Source organism: Oratosquilla oratoria, chromosome 5 (genome assembly GCF_046742065.1).
Source record: "Oratosquilla oratoria isolate Oo_2021 chromosome 5, ASM4674206v1, whole genome shotgun sequence".
Classification (NCBI taxonomy): domain Eukaryota; kingdom Metazoa; phylum Arthropoda; class Malacostraca; order Stomatopoda; family Squillidae; genus Oratosquilla; species Oratosquilla oratoria.
The window spans coordinates 1,142,501-1,157,500 of NC_134781.1; positions in this window are offsets into that span (position 1 = coordinate 1,142,501).

The following is a 15,000-nucleotide window of genomic DNA, read 5'->3' on the forward strand; positions in this document are numbered from 1 at the left end:
CTCCTTTCCTCCTCCGCCTCCTTCTCCTCTTTTCCTCCTCCGCCTCCTTCTCCTCCTTTTTTTCCTTCGCCTCCTTCTCCTCCTTTTTTTCCTTCACCTTCTTCTCCTCCTTTTTTTCCTTCACCTTCTTCTCCTCCTCCTCTTCTACACCTTCTCTCCCCCATGATGCAAAACTTCTTTTTCCTTATCTTCCATCCCTCATTGCGACCACATTCTGAGACCTGGAACCCTCCAACCAATAAAACAAACCATATTGTAAATATGATCTCAATCATAACAAGAATCGCGGGAACAAGCATCCAACGTCACTAAACGAGAAATACTGTATGTACAAACAAAAACAAGAACTTTTCCCCTAATATATGTGAATCTTACACTCGGCCCCAATTATGATAACAACAACGATACAGATCTGTTTGTTCTGCTCGACTTGGTAAGTCTTGCGAACTCCTGCATTCAAGAAAATGCCGGGCTCGCCTCTCGCCGTGTTCAAAGGTGCTTGTTACGTTGGATTAGAAAGTAGTTAAACACTGATAAACAACGCGATTTTCCCAGTGGAGAAAGGGAAGAAGGAAGGATGTGAGAGAGCTATTGAAAGAGTAGAGAAAAGAAAGGGGGTAGGGGGAGAGAGGGAGAAGGAGAGAGAGAAGCGAGAGGGTGATAAGGGGATAATGGGAGAGAGGGGGTGGAAGGAAGAGAGGGAAAGAGAGGGAAAGAAAGGGAGAGAGGGGAAGAGGAGAGAGAGGAGAAGGGGAGTGAAGGAAAGAAAGATAAAAAGAGCGAGAGAAAAGGGGAGGGAAAAAGGAGAGGATGAAGAAAAGGAGGAGAGACGGGGGGAAGCTGGAGAGAGGTAGAAGAGAGAAGAGTGAGTTAGAGGGACGGAATGATGAAGAAAAAGATAAGACGAAAATCTTCAGGGTATTTTTGTTGCAGTTCCTTACACTGCTCCAGAGGAGCTCCCAAGAGTCTTGTATGACAAGGAAAGAAGATGAGAGCTGCGGCTTAAGCAAAGAGAGTAAACAGACACAGACTCAGACACAGACACACAAAGAACTTGGGAGTCCGCTGGAGTCCGAGGATTACAAGAGAGGATGTGAAAGATTGCAAGGCATTAAGAATGGCGCAACACATCGGAGCAAGGAAAATTCGTCTTATTCATGATAGGGGGCCGAGGGGGGCAAACCTGGGGGGGGGGGCAATATGAGGGACATTGGGGATTGAGGATTGGGAGGCAAACATTTCGACCTAAATTATGACGTGCATGAAAAAACGACGAGAAGATAATATAATCAGAGAAATAAAATGAAAAATAGGAAGAATAAAAAAAATTAAGATGCAAGACAAAAAAGAAAAAGAAAAAGAAAACAAGGGTCGTCATTAAAAGAGAGTGAGAGAATAAGAAGGAGGGGGAAGAAGAGAAAGATAATAAGAAACCTCTCCCCTCTAAACTCTTCACACAATTATTCTAATAGCTTAAAAATACAGTTACACTAAAGTTAACAGCGACTTGTGTGCCCGTCAATTGCTTTCCAAGTCTTGCTAAATCGAGTTAAAGAGTGGCACCCGCGTGGAAAGTGCCACGACATCAAGGACTCTGGGACTGAGGCGGCCAGAACGAATGTCAGCGGGGATCAGTCGACCGGGATCGCGTCCTTCATGCGGAAAGGCAGTTATACAGAAGAGATCGAAGGACCGAAGACTCAGGAGGCTAAATGACCAAATATGGTAAAATTCCTGAAGACAAACGTGACCAACTCGATGGAATGTGAGCAAATGTGGAAGACGGCCAACACCCGAGGAGAGAAAAAGAAAAAGGAATAAAGAGGAATACCAGGGATCAATTCTAAATCTTCTTTGGCTGTAGGACGCGCCCAATGCGATTAGAATTCCTGGAAGTCAACCGAAAAAAGATAGAGAGAAGAGAGAAAGAAAGAGTGAAAATTGAAGAGAGAGGAAGATGCACAAATAAAGGAAGTAAAGAGAAAGAGCGAGGGAAAGGGAGAGGAAGAGAGACTGGAAGAGGGAGAAGGAGAGGGAATGAGAAAGAAAGAGATGCAACAAGGTAGTAAACCAAGAGGATGAGACTTAAATTTTCCACCTGAGAAGAAACTTCAGAAGTTCTCTCAGTGGTTGAATGAAGAGAGTGAGAGCACATATTTGAGTTAAAGAGGACCCGTCTTTAATCAAAGTTGCAGTCTCAAAGGTTTTAAGAATATTCCAAACCAACAGCAGCAACTAAACAACAAAAAAGATAATAATAATAATAATAATAATAATAATAATGACAATAATAATAGTAATAATAATAATGATAATGATAATGATAATGATAATAATAATAATGATAATAATAAAAAAATAATAATAATAATAATAATATTCATGATAATAATAATAATAATAATAACAGTAATAATGATGATAATAATGATGATAATGATACCAATATTTGAAATGATAATAGTAATAACTTGAATTGATACTGATATATAACAACAGAAGTCAAAATACTTGATAAAATGTAAACACTCAATAGCATTCCCATTTCACACAAACCAAAACATAGAAACACTTGCGCATAATCACGCAAATCATTAACACAGAAACAGTAAATAAATAAAAGAAAAAGAAAATCCCTTCTTTCAAAATACAGAAAAATATAATAAATATACATGAAAAATAAAAACTTGCATTTCAGAACGGAGACTCAGTTCAAATCGCAGGACACGAGTCTTCAGCGTAGCAGAAGCTATCCCTCAATACACACAAAAAATAGATAAACTAATAAATTGATAAACTAATAGAAAAAATAGATAACTAAGCAAAAGGATAAATCGTATTATCAATATCCCTACTACCAACAACTTTTACTTCGTCCGTTCTATCAACATTAACCTTAGATTACTAAAAAAAATTATTCTGACGACAAATAACACTGGTTTGAGGGACCTGAGACAGTACAAGCCACCCAAGGAGTAGTGCCCTCGCGCGAGGCCACAACTTGAGTGCCAGAGCCATCCTCCTCTTCCTCGTGTTCCTCTACCCTGCAATAACAGGGACCAGTGGTTTCTGACTAGACTGTAGGGAGGGGAGAATCTGCGAGGGCGTCACGGATCCCTTGACCATGAGCAAGGGTGAAGAGGAGGAGGAGGAGGGGTAAAAGGAGGAGGAAAAGGAGGAGGCGGAGGAGGGGAAGAAGGAGCAACAGGGGAGGAGAGAGAGAGGAGGAGGCGGAGGAGGGGAAGAAGGAGCAACAGGGGAGGAGAGAGAGAGGAGTATGGAAAGGAGATGGGAAAGGAGGAAGAGGAAGAGAAAAAAGAGAGGAGAAGCATAAGGAGGACAAAGGGGAGGAGGAGAAGGATGACGAAAAAGCGGACGAGGAGGAGACACAGGAGGAGAAAGAAGAGGAGGAGAAGGAGTCCCTCTGGTAGCCCAAGCTGCGGATTAGACAACTCGAGAAGATTAAACCGTTTCGCTCATGATTTCGACGGAGATCGAAGGATACAGCGATATGGAGACGTACCTGAGGAGGAGGAAGAAGAGGAGGAAGAGGGGGAAGAGTAGGAAGAGGAGGAAGAGGAGGAGGAGGAGGAGGAGGAGGAGGAGGAAGAAGAGGAGAAAGAGCATACGTCAGAATTTGTTGAGTGGCTGCGGCCGAAGTCGTCACCTTTGTCCTATGCGCTTGGACTGTTGGAGAAGGTAACAGGAGCTGCTGGGAATCAGAGAAGAGTGCGGGATTCGAACCCACAACTAAGCCAATGCGAGAACGCTTCTGATAACGCCACTGGCTCACAAGAGGGGAGAAGTTGATTCATTATGTCTGAGTCAAAAATCTAAACATGAAAACAAAAAAGTAAGATGAAAAAACACACACATGATTAAGCGGAAGATGGCGAAGCAAATATACAATCGGGGAGGGAAGAAGGTACGAGGAAAGACGGGGAGGAATAAAGGAGGAAGGAGGGAGGGAGGTAGGGAGGGACAGAGAAAGACGAGAAGGAGAAAAGGAGGAGGAGGGAGGGAGGGACGGACGGATGGGGAAAGACGGGGGAAGAGAAAAAGGAGGGAGGGAGAGAAAGACGGGGAAGAAGGGAGGAGAAAAGGAGGAGAGACGGGTAAGTAGGGAGGAGAAAATGAGGACGTAGGGAGGGAGGGACGGGGAAAGGAGGGAGGAGAAAAGGATGAGAAACGAATAAAGTAGGGAGGAGAAAAGGAGGAGATCGGTAAAGAAGGGAGGAGAAAGGAGAAAAATAGGAGGGAGGAGGGGGAGGGAGGGAAGAGAGGGACGGGGGGAGGATGAGGAGGGGGGACAAAGCGAGATAAAAATAGAAGCCCTTTCGCCAAGAGAAACAAGAGGAACATTGCAACAGGCACGCGGCATGAGCAACTTTGTCAAAAATCATCAGGAAATACAGTATTGGAAAACGCCCCACGTGTGGTTGGGAGGAGAAGGAGAAGAAGGAGATGAAGGAGGAGGAAGAGGAGAGGAGGAGGAGGAGGAGAGGAAAAGGAGGAGGAGAGGAAAAGGAGGAGGAGAGGAGTGCAGGAGGGGAGGAGGGAGAAGAGTAGAACGGGAGGAGGAGGAAGGAGGAGGGAATGGAGGAAGAAAAAGAGGAGGAGAAGGAAGAAAGGAGGAGGGATAGCAGGAAGAAAATGAGGAGAGGAGGAAGAAAAATGAAATATGTACGAGAAAGGGGAGTAGGAGTAGGAAGGAAATAAGTAGGAGGAGGAGGAGGAAGAGAAGAGAAGAAAGTGATGTTGGAAGCAGGAGGAATAGAGGGGAAAGGAGGAAGAGAAGCAGGAAGTAGAGGAGAAGGAAGAAACAGTATCATTATCTTCCTGAGAAAAAGAATAACACAGGAGGAGTTCTGCGAGTATAGCTTGTTGTCCTCGGTGTCGTAGCCATTTCATTTGGACCCGGCTCAACCCGCCGGGACCCTGCTTGGCCACCTTCATCAAGTTTTATTTCCTCGAGCGGATTATTTCGATCAAAAAACTGAAATAGAAACGCCTCAACTGTTTCCTATTTTACTTTACTTATCCATTATTTATTCATTCATATATTCGTTTATTATTATCATCATTGACCTCAATGACCCGTCATTCATGAGTAGCCAAAGTGATAGGAGTGGAATGGGTGGGGATGAAATGGGTGGGAGTGGAATTATGCTTTTTGACTTTGTCTACCTCCCTGGTAAGGGGGAAGGAGCTCTTGGTAAATGTATATATTATCATCATCATTTATATAATTATCATCGTTGTTTCTTTTGAAATAAAAACTGCTCCATGGAAAGCTCCAAGCGAACAAGAGTGAACGTGAACCAGAGCGTATGCTATGTCCAGAAGAAAGACTTTCTCAAAAGACTGATATATTTCTCAGCCGATTCCTTGGCCTACTATTTTTCACTATCACCGAGACCAATAAATCTATACCTTCTTACTTTAAGCACAACACAGCTCTCAAAAATACTTATACTTCTCCATCACACGCGCCCGCACGAACACACACGCATACACACACACATACACACACACACAAACACACAGATATGTTGTCAAACCCCTGTCACACATACTTGTACGCGACTCGAATGAGTTCGTTTGAGCAAAAACTACTTAGGTTACAATATTTTATTTTTCGAATCTCCAAATATCAAATCACTTTTGTGTCATATACTGAGAAGCTAAATGACGAACTAAGAGAAACTAAACCTATACGAACATTAGAAACATTATTGAATTGTCCTTAAGGAAATCTAGAATACTGTAAGCAAAGTCGCCTTCCAGCTTTTCAAATTCATAACATTTGACGAGAATCTTGAATGTGTGATGGTGGGTTCAGGTCCCGGCTACCAATGTTCACGACGAAAGGATATTAATATTACACCACGAACACCCCCTCCTCCCCTACGGTGGTTACCCTCTGGTATGCGAGTCATTCTACCCCCACTGCATCCCTCGCACCAGGCTCGTCAAGTGATTCGGCCCCAATCAACGCCATGTGACGGAAACATTAGTGGCGCGGCATCCGGGATCCTCAGCTGCCACCGCCGCCCTCGCCAATTAACTAATACCGCTTACTGCACTGGAATGGTTGTAATTGCCATATATGGTTACAACTCGCAGAACGACCGGGAGTAATTGGCGACCTTGCTCGGATGCTCCACTAGAGAATTAGGCTTGTTTGCTAACATGAAAGGCTTTCACTGCCTTGTCCCCGGCCTTCGCCGATGCCCAAACGATCTGTGACTGATGCCATCGTATATGATTTAATATTCACCTTCAGAATCCACTCCTTAGGCACTTAACACCAGCATGTAGAAATAGAACAAGTGACGCAATCGAAAGCGTGCTGATCTTGCATTCGCTTAGTTATGGATTCGAATCCCGCACTCCTCTCCGATTCCCAGCAGTGGCTGTTACCTGTCCCAACAGTCCAAGAAGTGCATACGGCAAAGGTGACAGCTTCGGCCGCAGCTACGCGCCTTCTGGCCTTGGCTCCTCACCACCACAACCATCAGCTGGACCCATACATTCCTCCGAGATAACAGACCCGATCCAGGAACACGAATGCCAGCCCATCCGGGTTTCATCTTATCAAACACGAGGAAAAGTGGTTTTGCCTCCAGGAGAGGCGAGTTGAGTCGAGGGCTCGTAGAGAGGACAACAAAGGCACCCACCTACGCGAACCTCGATTGTCCTCTTCGCTGTCTAGGATCACAGGTAGCAGGTGGCGACGGCACCGTGACGGTAATAGAGAAGTGCAAGAGCCAGGGTGCCGAAGACAGTCACATAAGAACATAAGAATGAAGGAGACTGCAAGACACCATAAGGCCTACACTAGGCAGTTCCATGACAGGTGGTAATGGACATGGAACTGCCTAACGTAGGCCTTATGGACTATTGCAGTCTCCTCCATTCTTATGTCATGTTCACTGAAATGAAACGGAGGTCTACCACGGTCTGGGGCACTCTTGCTCCGACTCAGAAGTGAAATCAAAGGGCTCTCGTCCTTTCACCAAAGGAAATATGAACGGGAAGAGAGAACGCCGACAAGAACGTGCAACTCAATGTGGTTGAGTGTGCGTGGAGTCGAATACGTGTGGTTCAGGAACTGGACCTCAGATATGTCAAGATATCTGGATTGAAGCCTTCCCTCACTAGAGGTGGACTCAGAGATGAATAGAAACACCTGGCGGTCGCCAGAATAAATGGACAGATATCTCCCACAAACTGAAGTAGTAAAATAAATGGATTAATGAATAAATAAAGAAGTAGATTATGAAAATGTGAATAAAACAAAGTAATCAAATAATAATAATAATAATAATAATAATAATAATAATAATAATAATAATGGTAATAACAGTAATGATGATAATAATAATGATAAATAAAAATACATGGTACCTAAGAATCAAGCTATAGCAGAAGAGTTCGTCGATGTTGCAAAAAACTGAGGAAATGAACGAAGGAAAGAGAAAACACCTCGTGGAGACCGAAAACTGCCAATTCATTTTTTCTTTTTCATTCGAGTTCGAAAGAATGAGATGTATTTGATTGCTGTGTGAAAAAAAAACTCGTTTGTTGTACACAAATGTGTTCTCGACTCAAATCCGGCACATACACACACACACACACACACATACAAGACACACACGCACGTTTCCAAACCTAAGTAGTTTTACATGTAATGAGTACAGTAGAGGTTAATTAAGCACCCAGCTGATGGACTCTCCCATTGTATTCTCCCCATAAGCCTTCCTCCCTGCAATCCCCCTCCAGACGATTTTTGCTCATAACACACACACCCTCAAGATCGTTTCTGTAGAGCATTCTTGAACCGAGAGAGAGAGAGAGAGAGAGAGAGAGAGAGAGAGAGAGAGAGAGAGAGAGAGAGAGAGAGAGAGAGAGAGAGAGAGAGAGAGAGAGAGAGAGAGAGAGAGAGAGAGAGAGAGAGAGAGAGAGAGAGAGAGAGAGAGAGAGAGAGAGAGAGAGGAGAGAGAGAGAGAGAGAGAGAGAGAGAGAGAGAGAGAGAGAGAGAGAGAGAGAGAGAGAGAGAGAGAGAGAGAGAGAGAGAGTGGACGGAGGAAGAGATTCGTAATTTGTCGTCAATAACCAGCGCTTCGACCTTCATGGGAAGTATCATACCGTAGAGGATAGCAGAAAGTGTTCTGGTCCGTAGGGGCGCCCTTGTTGTAAAACTAGATGGTCGACCTGGTCCAAGCCTAACCGTTTCCTCGCCCAACATCCACAGTCTACGAGTACTATTAATAATAACAGGATCCTCGTTGGTTGATCGTTGATCGTCGCTACTTGGAGCGTAGGTCGAAGTGACGGCAGTTCGAACCCTGCCACCACCGAGTTGCACCAAGGGCATGGTTCATTAAATTCCGCGCTACGAAGTCCTATATTAGGGGGCACCGTCCTAGCCACCTGATAGAGGGAGTTCGCGACGTTAAACCAGATCACCATTAACAATAAAAACCACGAAAGGTTAACGGTGAATACTCAAGAGGTATGGTGGTGACCCGTGATAAAAATATTGACCCAACCATTGAAAACAATTGACGGTCGCCAGAGAGAGCCAGTTGACAGAGGCGCCGGGGACGTCAATGGACTGAAACACAATTGGGCTTCAGATTTTTTTTTTTTTTTTTTTTTTTTTTAGAACAATGTTGGAGTGGGGGGATTACGTAGATAAAGAATATCATTATTCCAGGTCACTTGTATCCTTCCCTTCCCGCTCCGCAAAACCATAATTTAACGTTTCATCGAATGACGTCACATGATGTTCCCGCCAACCCTGCAGGCCTTCATCGTATAATCGGAGTAAAAATGTTGTGTGTGACTATCAACACTAAGTTGAACAAAGTCTGAAAGCTGCTTCACACTAGGCTGATTCTCGTCAACTATATTGAGTTCAGTAGAAGCGACTTCAGCCACAATATTTGTATTCCCAATATCCAAATGTCAAATTTCGCACACACATACATACCCACACACACGCGCAAACTCCTTGTTTTTATTCCGTTAACGGATGGAAGTCTTTATTGCTTAGGAATTAAAACTTTACAGTGAGTACAATGGTTAGAGTTGGAGTGAGTCCCCCCAACCTTCCTCCACGGGCCCCCTCCACCTCCCCGCCATCCTATCAATATTCGTGTCCAACGACCAATTCAGACAGTCAGGCTATGCACATATTTTTTTCTATTTCACCAGGCACTAGATAGCGCTGAAGCACCAAATAGTATCACGCCACGTCCCAAAATACACTCTCCCAAACAAAAGTCCAAACTGCCCCCCCCCAAAAAAAAGAGTAAGCTGGATTTTCGAATTCATCTTTTTTTAGGGGGGGGGGGCCGTAGGGGCCATAACGAGGAGAAGCAGCAACAACAACACACCTAAACAACTCGACGAAAGTTAGTGATTTTTCGCTTCGCTCGATACAACTCTGAGTCCTAATGAACCGCCAGCGCGACTACAACATGACACCGAGGCTCGGTCGCGATGCTTTCGTTGGCAAGCTCACCACCTACGAATGCAAAAGCTTGGCCGCCCTGGGTTTTGGAAGTTGGAACCCCTGACTATGGAGAGTTGGCAACCCAGACAACGAGTTGATCTAAGTGGGAAGTGAGAAACCCCTAGTAAAGCAAAGCCCTATCAGTTGCAGCAACTCGCTGTGTTTTTCAGGCCGTATTTGGGATGCCTCCCCGCCTGGAACCAACACGATATAGCACACAGTGGGTCCCGGGAACCGAACTCACAATCACCTGCTCATGAGCTCGACACTGTATTCACTGGTTTACCGCGTACTCGATAATTAATATATTTTGTTAAGGCGATATTTTGATCGACGATTTTTTTTTTCGAAATTGAATCAAAGTCGGTCGTAAGACCTTTTGGTCTTGATTTTGCCTTTCCTTCCCCCCCACCACTCCTCTACAGCTGAATTAAATCGACTGCCGACATACATAAGAAAACTTCATTACTCGTATTGTAGAGTTCATTTTCTGATTTTATTGTTTTCACAATTTCTTGCAACCAGAACTCTAAGAAAGTCGAAAGATATTGAAAGGTTAAATGCTGCAACAGATTCTCAAAGACAGTGATGAGTACATATCAGTTCGGGCCACGGAGGAATAAGAGGAGGAGGAGGAGGAGGAGGAGGAGGAAGAAGATAAGAAAGAGATCGAGGAAGGAGGAGGAGGAGGAGGGGAAGAGTAGCAGGAGGAAGAGGAGGAGGAGAGGATGAAGAAGAGAAGAAAGAGGAAAAGGAAGAGAAGGAAGAGGAGTAGGAGGAGGAGGAGGAGAAAAAAAGGAGGAAGAGAAGGGAGAGGAGGAAGAGGAGAAGAGGAAGAAGAGAAGAATGGAGAGGAGGAGAGGAAGAAGAGAGGAAGGGAGAGGAGGAAGAGGAGAAGAGGAAGAAGAGAAGAAAGGAGGAAGAAAAGAAAGAGAAGGAAGAGGAGAAGGAAGAGGAAGAAGAGGAGTAGGAAGAGGAGGCGGAGAAAAAGTACTTGAAGTATTCCATCGGAATCTGTGTCGACTACATAAAGTAAAAAAGTAAGTACCCCTCTTACTTGGCACCCTGTAGAGAACCTGAGCGCCAACTCTCTCTCTCTCTCTCTCTCTCTCTATATATATATATATATATATATATATATATATATATTATATATATATATATTTGTGTCAATTAACAATTGGAAATAAACTCTTCTGCTGGGATTCGAACCCTTGCCTGAGTGGCTTGCGTCTTTACAAGACAAGGACCGTAGCCACTACTCCATCTCGACCCTTCAAAATGAAGGGTCGACATGGAGTAGTGGCTACGGTCCTTGTCTTGTAAAGACGCAAGCCGCTCAGGCAAGGGTTCGAATCCCAGCAGGAGTATATATATATATATATATATATATATATATATATATATATATATATATATATATATATATATATGTCTCTGTCCCTCTCTCAAAAGGACCGCGTCCGGTGGCGTTCACACCACCTCAAGAAAACATCCGTCTGTTTAAGATTGAAAACTTCCCCAAAAATCTACTTTTTCCTCGTCTTTCATTCAAGATTTATTCAAAACCCTGAGCGGTTCTTTTCACGCGGAAATACACAACAAACTTTGTGTCGAGTCCTTTACATTTCCATACTGCGGGCCCCTTTGTTCCCTTTGGAACGTGAAGCTGCTTAGGTACAATGGGTCTCCCCCCTTTCCCCGTTCCCCCTTCCTCCCCCCGATATCCCATGGCCCCATTCCCCCGTTCACCTCCTCCCCCTCTACCACCCTCCTCCCCCCGACACCCCATTCCTCCCTTTACCCCTTTCACCTCCTCCCCCCAACACCACATTGCCCCATTTCCCCCTTCACTTCCTCCCCCTCTCCCACCCCCTCCCCCGACACCCCATTCTCACCTTTACTCCTTTCACCTCCTCCCCCCTCTCCCACCCTCCTCCCCCGACACCCCATTCCCACTTTAAACCCATCCACCTCCTCCCCCCTCTCCCACTCTTCTCCCCGACACCCCATGGTCCCATTCCCCCCCTTCACCTCCTCCCCCCTCTCCCACCCTCCTCCCCCCGACATCCCATGGCCCCATTCCTCCCTCTCCCCTTTCACTTCCTCTTTTCCCCCGATAACCCATGGCGCCGCCTCCTTGGCCACATTTTCTTTTCTTCTTTTAATGCAATTTGTCAATTTGGGGCCTTTTCCTTGCCACCTGCCCACCACAGGAATGCATCCGGGCTGCTTCTGGATCTCCCGGTATATGACGATGTCCTTTACGCCCAATCAAAAGTATCCGTACAAACGGTAACCCAAGTCTGAGGGCGTGTTACAAAAATTATGAAAAAATAAATAATGAATAAATAAATGAAAATATATATATACATATACCAAAGGCTTTTTTCCCTTACAAAGGAGGTAGCCAAAAAACAAAGGCATAAAAACTACACCCACCCATTCCATCCCCAACATACTCCACTCCATCCACCCCCTTCCTTCCCTCTTACCTTGGCACCTGGATGGCGGGTCATCCCTGCATCTCGCCCATTGCCCTGGGTCAGAAGCAGTGTCGCAAGACACATTACATCCGCAGCAAGGCCGCTTCATTAAATCGGCGACCCCCCCCTCTCCGTCCCCTCATGCAGAAAAGGAGAAAACGGGGAGAAATCCCTTCGGGCTGCGTCAATTTATTTTTCACACATACTCCCTCACCCCCCCATCCCCCACCCATTCCCCCTCATGCATCACAGCATCATCCATACACAACCATTCTCTATTCACCCCTATTTTCTCTCCTTTCCCGTCCTTCCTCAACAGACATTCCCCTCTTTCCCAATGCCTCTTTTACCCCATCCATCTATCTCATCCTACGTCGCCCCCTCATGTTCACTCCTTCCACCTCTGCCTTCCACACCTCTTTTACTAATCTTTATTCACTCATTCTTTCCATGTGTGCAAACTATCCCAATACTCTTTCATCAACCGTATCTCCCAACTCCCTTTCCGCCCTCGTTCTCCTTCTCACCTCCTCATTTCTCACTCTATCCAGCCTAGTAACCCTATCATACTTCTCAGGCATCTCATCTCAAACACATTCAAACTCCTCCTCTCTTCCTCTCTTATGTTCCATACAGTGCTGTCAGCACAATCACTCCTTCATACAATCTCCTCTTAGCATCCATTCCCAAATGTCTATTTCTCATTATATTTTCTAATCCCTAAGGTATTTACTTGCTTCTGAATCTAAATGAAATAAATAAAATAAAAAAATTGATAAAGGAATAAATAAAATAAAGATAAAATAGAATAAAATAAAGCTAATACTAAGAAATAATATCGATAATAATATTAATGATAATAATAGTAACTATTAATAATGAATTATATAGATGAAAAATAGAAATAAACCAAAATAAGATAAAGAATAAGTGAATAAATAAAAAAATAATGTGTATCTAACGCGCACACACACAATTATGATACCCTCATAACTCGTCCCACAAAGAATGCCTCAATGTCAGTCCTCTTGTGTGGCTATTCACTACTCTAAATCAACTCGTGTACAAATGAATATATTATACATCGACCATTTATCTGTCAAATGCTAAATGAGGCGATAATTATCAACCCATACATATGCATTCGCCCCCACCTTCACCTCAGCCACATCCACCTAATGTATATGACAGCAAACGAAAACATTCATTTCTGACAGGTCTTCAAGTCAAGCATTTCTGTGGGTCACGTAGGACCGAGACCTAACCCCCGCCACGCACACTTTTTTTACGACCCTGGTCATGATGCAAGCAGGTAGCCCGTGTTATGGAGTTCTGATAGTAAATACAGTCAATCGCGCCCCGTTAAGGCGTTATCAAACTGGGCTATTTTTCCTGACTGTTGGAGTAGATTTGCAGCCCGTAGGAATCTGATATGCTGGAGAAAAATAATTTTACTCCATCATATCAAATAATGTAAATTGACGAGAAAACAAAATAGCTTTCCACAGGGATTATACGGCAGTGGACGGTACCACCGATGAATTGGAGGTTGGTAGAAAAATAGCCCAGTGTGTATAAATCAAAGATAAAAAAATTCAAGATCAAAGTAATGTTTAACTCCAAAATTTGAAATAGAAATTATATAAGCATCAATGGTTTGCTACATGTAACCTGACAAAAATATTGTCAAAATAGATAAACAAATGAATAAATGAATAGATAAATAAACATATAGAAAAGAAAAAAATCTACTGATGCTACCCTAATCTTCCCTAAGCCATTTCCCATTTTGGCGTACATTAATTTTCACTTATGATAATGCCAAATGGCTCATTCGGCAGGGTGGGGGATGACAACCTCTATAGAGCCTCAATCGATAAAATTTTGAAACCGAACTCCCCCTTCTCCTTCATAAGGCGAAGGTGACAGCTTCGGCCGCAGCTATTCAGTGCCTCCTGGCGTAGGCTCCTCACCACCACTTTGTTGCAGGTTTCATCCAAGCGAGATAAAATAAAGCCTCTAGAATAGAAAGTGGGAAATGCCACATATTAAAAAAAGTCAGAAAATGGTTTAATTTTTTTCATACTTGTAAGCAGATTTTTCTGATTTTTTTTAGTTGTGTTATTTTCCCCTTTCTATTCTAGATGCCTCAAATGTATTTCTACTGTTGCTGCTGCAATGCAACGGCTCAGTATTTCATCAACGTTCAGGACTTCTCTTACGTGGTAAATTGGATCCCTGCATATACTTTCGGCCACTATGTAGCCCAGTGGATATCATGTCCATCTTATGAGCAGATGGTCGTGAGTTCGATTCCCGGGACCCGCTCCGTGCCTCTTGCATTGGCTCCCGAGAGCCCTAGCCAGGTGGGGAAGCAACCCAAACATCGAGCTCAAAAACCTAGCTGCTTGTCACAACTGACAGATTATGCCCTGCCAGGGGTTTCTCACTTCCCACTTCGTGGTAGTGGGATGGGGACTTTTTCATATACTTTCCTCTCTTTCATCCCAGATGGAGCAGCTGGTACGGCAGCTGCAGCATCAGCTGGAAAAAGGTCTCATCTATTCCTGTGGCAGGTTCGCTCCGTGTCTTTTTATGGGTCATCAATGGTGCCGTACCTCGGGGACATCACGGTCACATTGCCGTGCACGTCATATGTACAAGCTCAAAAAAGAAAGAAAAAAGGACATGGCTGTGCACGTTACGAGTACATTCTAAAATAAAAAATAAATAGATAAAAAGCCATACGCACACATTCATGTGTACGTTATCAACACATACTTTAAATGAACAAAAAATGAAAAAAGAGAAAATGAAGCCCTAACTAGGGTGGACCTGGAGTTGAGTGTGCGTGCGCACCCGTATGTATATACTGCAATATATATATATATATATATATATATATATATATATATATATATATATATATGTATATATATATGGTACTCTAAGGATGTCGTAATAGACGAAAACGTTTAGTATTCCGACTTT